Source organism: Leptonychotes weddellii, chromosome 7 (assembly GCF_054177405.1).
Source record: "Leptonychotes weddellii isolate Sample4059 chromosome 7, ASM5417740v2, whole genome shotgun sequence".
In the NCBI taxonomy this organism is placed as follows: Eukaryota; Metazoa; Chordata; class Mammalia; order Carnivora; family Phocidae; genus Leptonychotes; species Leptonychotes weddellii.
Window position 1 is genome coordinate 111,353,600 of NC_138375.1, and position 7,724 is coordinate 111,361,323.

General features: G+C 43.9%; 1 non-coding gene across 1 annotated transcript; it reads right to left on the reverse strand.

Moving 5' to 3' along the window:
- Positions 1-360: 360 nt before the first annotated feature.
- Positions 361-465, reverse strand: LOC115943116 (U6 spliceosomal RNA). Its single transcript, XR_004077725.1, has one exon. It is a non-coding gene; the product is annotated as a U6 spliceosomal RNA (small nuclear RNA).
- Positions 466-7,724: the final 7,259 nt, after the last annotated feature.

Genomic DNA, 7,724 nt, shown 5'->3' on the forward strand with positions numbered 1-7,724 from the left:
TTATCCCTTCATCAGTTGATGTACACTTGGGCTGCTTCCATTATTTGGGTATTATAAATAATGCTGCTATAAATATAGAGGTGCATGTATCCCTTTGAATTGGTGTTTTTGTTTTCTTTGGGTAAATACCCAGTCATGAGATTGCTGGATCCTAGGGTAGTTCTATTTTTAACTTTTTGAGGAAACTCCAGCCTGTTTTCCAGAGTGGCTGCACCAGTTTGCATTCCTAACAGTGAATAGGGTTCTCCTCTCTCCACATCCTTGCCAACACCTGTTGTTTCTTGTGTTGTTGATTTTAGTCATTTTGACAGGTGTGAGGTGATAGCTCATTCTAGTTTTGATTTGCATTTCCCTGATGGTAAAAACATGGAACCCGTCATGAATTTGTGTGTCCTCCTTGTGAAGGGGCCATGCTAATTGTCTCTGTATCGTTCCAGTTTTAGTATGTGGGCTGCTGAAGCAGGCACTGTTTTTCATAATCTTGACAATTTTGAAGAGTACTGATCAGGTATTATGTAGAATGTCCCTGAATTTGCATTTGCCTGATGTGGTCTCATTACCAAACTAAGGTAATCACAAAATCTCTTATGACCTTGTCTTAGAAGTCACACACTGTTACTTTTACCGTATTCTGTTATTTAGGAGTTAGACACTAAGTCAAGCCAACACTCAAGGGGGTGGGGAGGATTGTGTTCTACCTCTTGAAGGGAGGAGTATCAGAGATTTTGTGGGCATATTTTAAAATCACCACAGGGGGGTCAAGGAAGGTTTCTCTGACACAGTGACACTTGAACAAAACTTGAAATAAGCAAGGGAACAAGCCATGGAGAGATCAAGATAAAGCTTTGTAGGCACAGGGTACAGCCAGGAAGGGCCTGAGGCAGGAGTATACATAGCAATGTTTGAGAAGTATGTCAGGAAGCCGGTGTGGCTTACCAGAGGCAGCAAGGGGGAGCGTGGTAGCATGAGGTCATTAAGTTTGTGGGCTGGGGGTTAGGGAGGTAATGTAGGGCGCTGTAGAACGTAGTAAGGATGTGGACTTTATGCTGAGTGAAATGAGAGCCATTGAAGTGTTCTGAGCAGAACAGTGACATGATTTTAAAGATTTTATTTATTTATTTGACAGAGACAGAGATAGTGAGAGCAGGAACACAAGCAGGGGGAGTGGGAGAGGGAGAAGGAGGCTTCCCACCGATCAGGGAGCCCGATACGGGGCTCGATCATGACCTGAGCTGAAGGCAGACGCTTAACGACTGAGCCACCCAGGCACCCCACAGTGACATGATTTTAAAAGGATAATTCCGTCTGCTGTGTGCATACCCTGTTGATGGGAAGAGCAGAAGTTGGGTATCAGATGAGGAAGAACTCAGTGTTCTTCCAGAAAGAGGCTCTTTCCATAATCCAGGTGAGAGATAATGCTTATTGTCTCAATCCCTAACTCAAGGGCCATTATGAGGACTAAAGAAGAAAACATCATTAGGGTGCCTGGCATACAGTAGGTGCTAAGCACATCAAAGTCTTAAGGAATAGCAGTATCCTGAGGAAGAAAACGAGTACCTTCCATTGTCTGAAAGAAAATGAAGGTCTGTACAATGTCCTTCTTTTATGTCCAGCATGTGGCCTGGCTCTAGGGATACAAAGAAAAAATTGAGTTCTTGACTTTGAGGAGCTCAGTCTGGTGGGTTGAACATTGCTGCAAGAAATAATTCCAACTTCACTGGCCAAATGCTACAACTGATTTGGTACAGGAGGCTCTGGTGGGTCTAGGAGGAATGCCCGATTTGGGGAAAGTACCAAAGGACTCATCTGACACCCAACTTCCACCCTTGTCACCTATTATCTCTTCATACAGAAGCCAGACTCCAAACTCAAAGCTGTTTGGATCTCAAGGCCCACATTCCCAGCCACTCTGATATACTACCAACCCTGTGGAGACATGGTCTTCATACACTTATCCCATGGTCTTGCCATTTAAACCTTCAGCAGGCACTGCTATTTAATGGATTGAGGAGTTTTCAAAACCCTAAAGACAGAGGGAAAGTGAGGCTTATTATCCTCTGATTTATATTTATTGCAAGTTGCATTAAATAGCACACACCATGAGAGAGGAAATAGCTCTCTGTTGGGTATTGTATGCCAGTGGTCTCAAGGCTTTGGCAAGGCTTCCCAGGATAAGGATGTGGGAAGGTCAGTGCTGTGGTTCTGAGACCCCTCCCTCATAGGCCCACCAGCCGTGGTTCAAAAACCCTGTAAAAAACTCTGTCCATTTTATAGATGGAGAAAAATGCCCTCTGCAGGGGGAAGGCTTTGGTACAAGACTGGACTTCCAGCAATGAAAGTTGGCCTCTGAAATCACCAGTTGCCATTTAGTTGGATGAGCTTTCTCTCAAGAGAGGTATGGGAAAGAGAAGCAAGCTGGGAAGCAAAAAGAACAAGAATGAGAGTGAGACAGAACTTGAGGAGTCGAGATGATTAGCAGATGCCGAATTGATTGTGGGATGGGAAGGGGCACAAGACCTAAGGGAAGTGAAAGAAAGAAAGAAAGAAAGAAGGAAGGAAAGAAAGAAAGAAAGAAAGAAAGAAAGAAAGAAAGAAAGAAAGAAAGAAAGAAAGAAAGAAAGAGAAAGAAAACAACTGAAAAGGATGGAGGAGATAATAGGTTTTTTCCTCACTAAATACACACCAGCCGAGAACAGTACCCTCTGTGTCTGTGGAGAGAGAGAGAGCACCTCCAGCACCTGCCCTCCGCCCACCCTCCCCATCACATCACCCTGCGCGGGAGGTGGGGGCTCACTCCCCAGCAGCGTCTCATCCCTTTTTTCCTTCAACAGGTATTCTTACTAAGAACCTACTTCAGGTCAGAAACTGGTCAAAGGCTGTGAACAAGGCAGTAAGCACATAAGTGAGTTACTAAGCCCATTGTAGATAGTGGCAAAATAAAATGGGCGTAACGGGATGGGGTGTTGTCATCTGTGCAATGACGGTGTTAACCTGACTGTCCTCACTGGGTTGCTGTGAGGATTCGCGGACTTAATCCATGGAAACACTTAGCACAGTACCTGGCACAGAGTGAGTTCTCGTTGGTGTTATCCATCCTTCCTTCCTTCCTTCCTTCCTTCCTTCCTTCCTTCCTTCCTTCCTTCCTTCCTTCTTTCCTTCCTTCCTTCCTTCCATCCTCCTTCTACTTTGCCTAAAGCTCTCCCTTTCTTCCTGTGTCTTCCTCTCTCATTCATCCCCCTCTTTCCAGATCTCTCATCTTCCTCCCTCCCTTTCTCCTTTCTCTCCTTTCCACCCTCCCTTCATAAGGCAATAGCCTTGCTCTTTCCTCCCTAAATTGAAGGGCAGTGTTGTAGTAAAACAAATCGCTGTCAACAAAGTACATTTCCACTGCATTCATCCCCATGCAGAGAAGATTTATCAGGGTCTCTCACCCTCTCACATGTTATGTAAATGTGGTAATCCAGTGGAAATATGATATCTGAGGAGTCTGAGGATAAAGACACCATAAAAACTATCAATTACCCACTGGAGCTTGGGTTTGGTTAACTCACTCACTGCCTTGCCTGTCTTCTGCCTTTCCTCTCGGGGGGAAAACATGACAGGTGGTGACAGCTTATAAAAAGATGCTTTCTTCCTCCTTGAGTCCTAGGAGGTCATCTGGAGGATCAAATGTTTGTAAAGTGCCTGAGAAATTTTAAAGTGCTACATAATTCAAGGGTATTATTATTTCTATTGTCATGTGGGCCATCTCCGTGCCTCTTCCGTGTGACAGATGTCTGCTCTCTCTGCAAGCCTGGGCTGACCCCACGCTTGGGTTTCTGTAATCTCCTTCTGCCGCCTGAACCTATAAGCAATGCTCCTTCTTTTCACTCTTTCTAGGTACCCCCTGGTAGCCCAGAATCACATTGATGTTTGCCCTGAGTTTAATAGGAAGTTAAGCTCTCAAAAGGGATGAAAATCCTCTGAGTAGCCCACCACAGGAGTAAAGAGTGGGGCAGGTCCACAAGAGCCATGGGCAGCTAGGAGGGAGGCTAGGGTGAAAGCCCTCAGCCCCCCAGACCTCAGGGCAGCTGTACTGAGAGCTCAGGGGTGCATATGCTGCCCTAGATGACACAGAGGCTGTGCTCAGAGAGGCCTGCCCTGTCCTCCAGCCCTAAAGAGGCAGGCAGAAGAGGCTGGTGGTTCAGATCCTAATATCTGAGTCCTGGGTTTGATCCCCAGTCTGCTACTTTCCAAATTATTTCTCTCTTACTTTTCTCATTTGCCAAATGGCAGTGATAATAGCATCTTTTCATCTAGTTGTTGTGAGGAATAAATGAAACAAAGCTTGTGAAGCACTTAGCATGTAATAAAATAATTGTGTTGTTGTTTTAAGTGTTGCTTAGAATGCTTTCTACATCATAGGCCCTGTTACTCAAAGGCCTGGCCATGGGGATACAGACCTTGCCTGGCTACTTCCCCCAGGAAATGGTCCCTAGGTCTGGGTTGTGCCTGCTTCTCTTGGAAACTCAGCAGCCCCATGAGGGCTGGAGTTGAGGGACCGGAAGAGGCAATAGAAAGGCAAGAAGCGTTTTGGGGGAGGTGGGTGTTTCTTACCCAGAAATGTCAGGAGTCAGAGCTGGAAGTGGGGGAGGTGGTGGGGGTGGGGGGAGGAGGGAAAAAGATAGGATGTCTCCAAGCTGCCAGAATCCGGATGGGGATGCAACTCTGGGGTTCTGGCACTTCCTGCCACCCCCAGTCTTGGGAATGAGTCATTAGAGGGAGGAGTGATGGAGGTGTCACGCTCTGCCCACAGATCATCGGGCCGTTCCCCAAAAGAGGGCTGATGGGAGGGAAAAGGAGAAAATCTGGAGGCTTAAGGGTGGAGAGGAGCTAGGAATAAGGGGAGAGAGGAGGAGCTTCTAAGGTTCAGCTCACCTATTGGCAGCCCAGGGAGGCAGGCCCTAGCCTCCACCTCCTGTACCAGCTTCACTGCCCAGCCTGGCCGCGAATAATAAATCCACAACTGCTCTTTTGACCTCCGCCTCTGTGTTGGGCTGGCTCTCTCCAGTTTTCTCACAGTGGGGTGCTTCACATCCTTTTGCTAACCTACAGTGGGGAAGGGGACAGGGGATCCACTTGTCCCTTTTCCATCTGTCCAACTCTTGAAGTCTCCTCCCCCTTAAAGGCCTTTGCCTCTGACCCTGAGCAACCCATCTATAACTGTGTCATAGCAACTGGCTCATTTCATTGGGATTATGTTTCTTCAGGAATGCCTGATCCCTTAGCCTTCCAGCTCCTCAATGTCAGGGACTTCTTTATGTCTCTAGAGTCCAGCCAAAGGTTAGACATCAATGTATGGATATGGCCTTGGCCCACAAATACTATTTTTTCTCCTTCTTTAGCTCTCTAGTTACTGCTATTCCCAACTCTTTATATTTTCTATTTACTGAGCACTTACTATGTGGCAGGTATTTTTACACGTTAATTTATTTAATCCTCACAATGATCTGCCCTAGATGAGAAAACTTTTACAGATGAGAAAACTGAGCTCAGTGAAATTAAGTAACTTGTCCAAGGTCACAGAGTCTCAGGTGTCAGAGCTGAAATTTGCCAGCAAAGCTTTCAGATTTGTTTGTTTGTTTGTTTTGAGAGTCTTTTTTTTAAAAGGTTTTATTTATTTATTCATGAGAGACACACAGAGAGAGAGGCAGAGGGAGAAACAGGCTCCCCGCAGAGCAGGGAACCTAGGGAGCCTGATGCGGGACTCAATCCCAGGATCCTGGGATCATGACCTGAGTTGAACACAGATACTTAACTGACTGAGCCACCCAGGAGCCGTTTTGAGAGTCTTTTTATAATTTTTTTAAAATACAAAAATGAGGGGGCGCCTGGGTGGCTCAGTCAGTTAAGCATCTGGCTTTGGCTCAGGTCATGATCCCAGAGTCCTGGGATAGAGTCCCGCCTGGGGTTCCTTGCTCAGCGGAGAGCCTGTTTCTCCCTCTAACTGCTGTTCCCCCTTCTTATATGCTCTCTTTCTTCCTCACTCTCTGACAAATAAATAAATAAAATCTTAAAAAAAAAAAGAAAATACAAAAATGAGACCTCTTAGTTGTAATAATTTCATACAGAATTTTTAAATTTTAGTTAATTTTTTCAGATATCTTTTTTAAATTTAAATTTAATTAATATATAGTGTATTATTAGTTTCAGAGGTAGAGTTTAGTGATTCATCAGTTGCATGTAACACTCAATGCTCATTACATCAAGTGCCCTTCATAATGCCCATCACCCAGTTACCCCATCCCTCCACCCACCTTCCCTCCTCAGTTTGTTTTCTATAGTTAAGAGTCTCTTATGGTTTGTCTCCCTCTCTGATTTCATCAGATTTTAGTTAATTTTTGAGTTTCCTGTTGCTTTATTGAGATGTAATTTACATACTATACAATTTACCCATTTAAGGTGCACAATTCAATGGTTTTTGGTATATTTATAGAGTTGTGCAACCGTTACCACAATTAATCCTAGGACATTTTCATCCCTGGAAAAGGAAACCCCATTCCCATTTGGAGTCACTATCCATATCCTCTTAACATCCTCAGCCCTAGGCAACCATAAGTCTACTTTTTGTCTCTCTAGATTTGCTTACTTTGGAGATTCCCTATGAATGGAATCACACAATATGTGGCCTTTGTGACTGACTTCTTTCACTTAGCATAATGTTAAGTTTCATCCATGTTGTGGCATTTATCAGTACTTCATTTTTTTCATTGCCAAATAGTATTCCATTAACATTAATGAAATGGGATAGTAGTATTCCATTGTGTGGATATTGTATGGAAATACCATGCAATACCATGTTGTATGATCCATTTATCAATTGATGGAAATTTGGATTGCTCCCCCTTTATGGCTGTTATGAATAATGTTGCCATGAACGTTCATGTGCAAATTTTTGTATGAACACCTGTTTTCAGTTCCCTTGGGTATATGTCTAGGAGTGGAATTGCTGGACCATATGGTAACTCTATGTTCAACCATTTGAGGAAATGCCAGACTGTTTTCCAAAGCAGATGTAGCCTATTACAATCCCACCAGAGGTGCATCAGGGTTCCAATTTCTCCACATCCATCTGACATTTGTTGTTATCTTTTTTATTATAGCCATCCTGGTGGTGTGAAGTAGTATCTCATTGTGGTTTTGTTTTTCATTTCTCTGATGACTAATGATGTTGAACATCTTTTTATGTGCTTGTTGCCTATCTTCTTTAGTGAAATATCTATTCAGATCCTTTGCCCTTTTGAAAATTGGGTTTTTTGTCTTTTTGTTAGTGAGTTGTGGAGTTCTTTATTTTTTTAAAAGATTTTATTTTATTTATTTGAGAGAGAGAGAGAGAGCGGGAACAGGGGAGAGGAGCAGATAGAGAGGGAGAAGAAGACTCCCCACTGAGCAGGGAGCCCAACATGGGCCTTGGTCCCAGGATCCAGAGATAATGACCTGAGCCCAAGGCAGACGCTTAACTGACTGAGGCACCCAGGAGCCCTTTGGAGTTCTTTATATATTCCAGATTTAAGTTCCTTATCTGATACATAATTCTTAGATATATATTTTCTCCCATTCTGTGTTTTATCTCCCACTTTCTTGATGGAATCCTTTGAAGCACAAAAATTTTTAATTTTGATGAAGTCCAGCTTAGTTTTTTCTGTCACTTGTACTTTTGTTGTCGTACCTAAGATGGCTTTCCC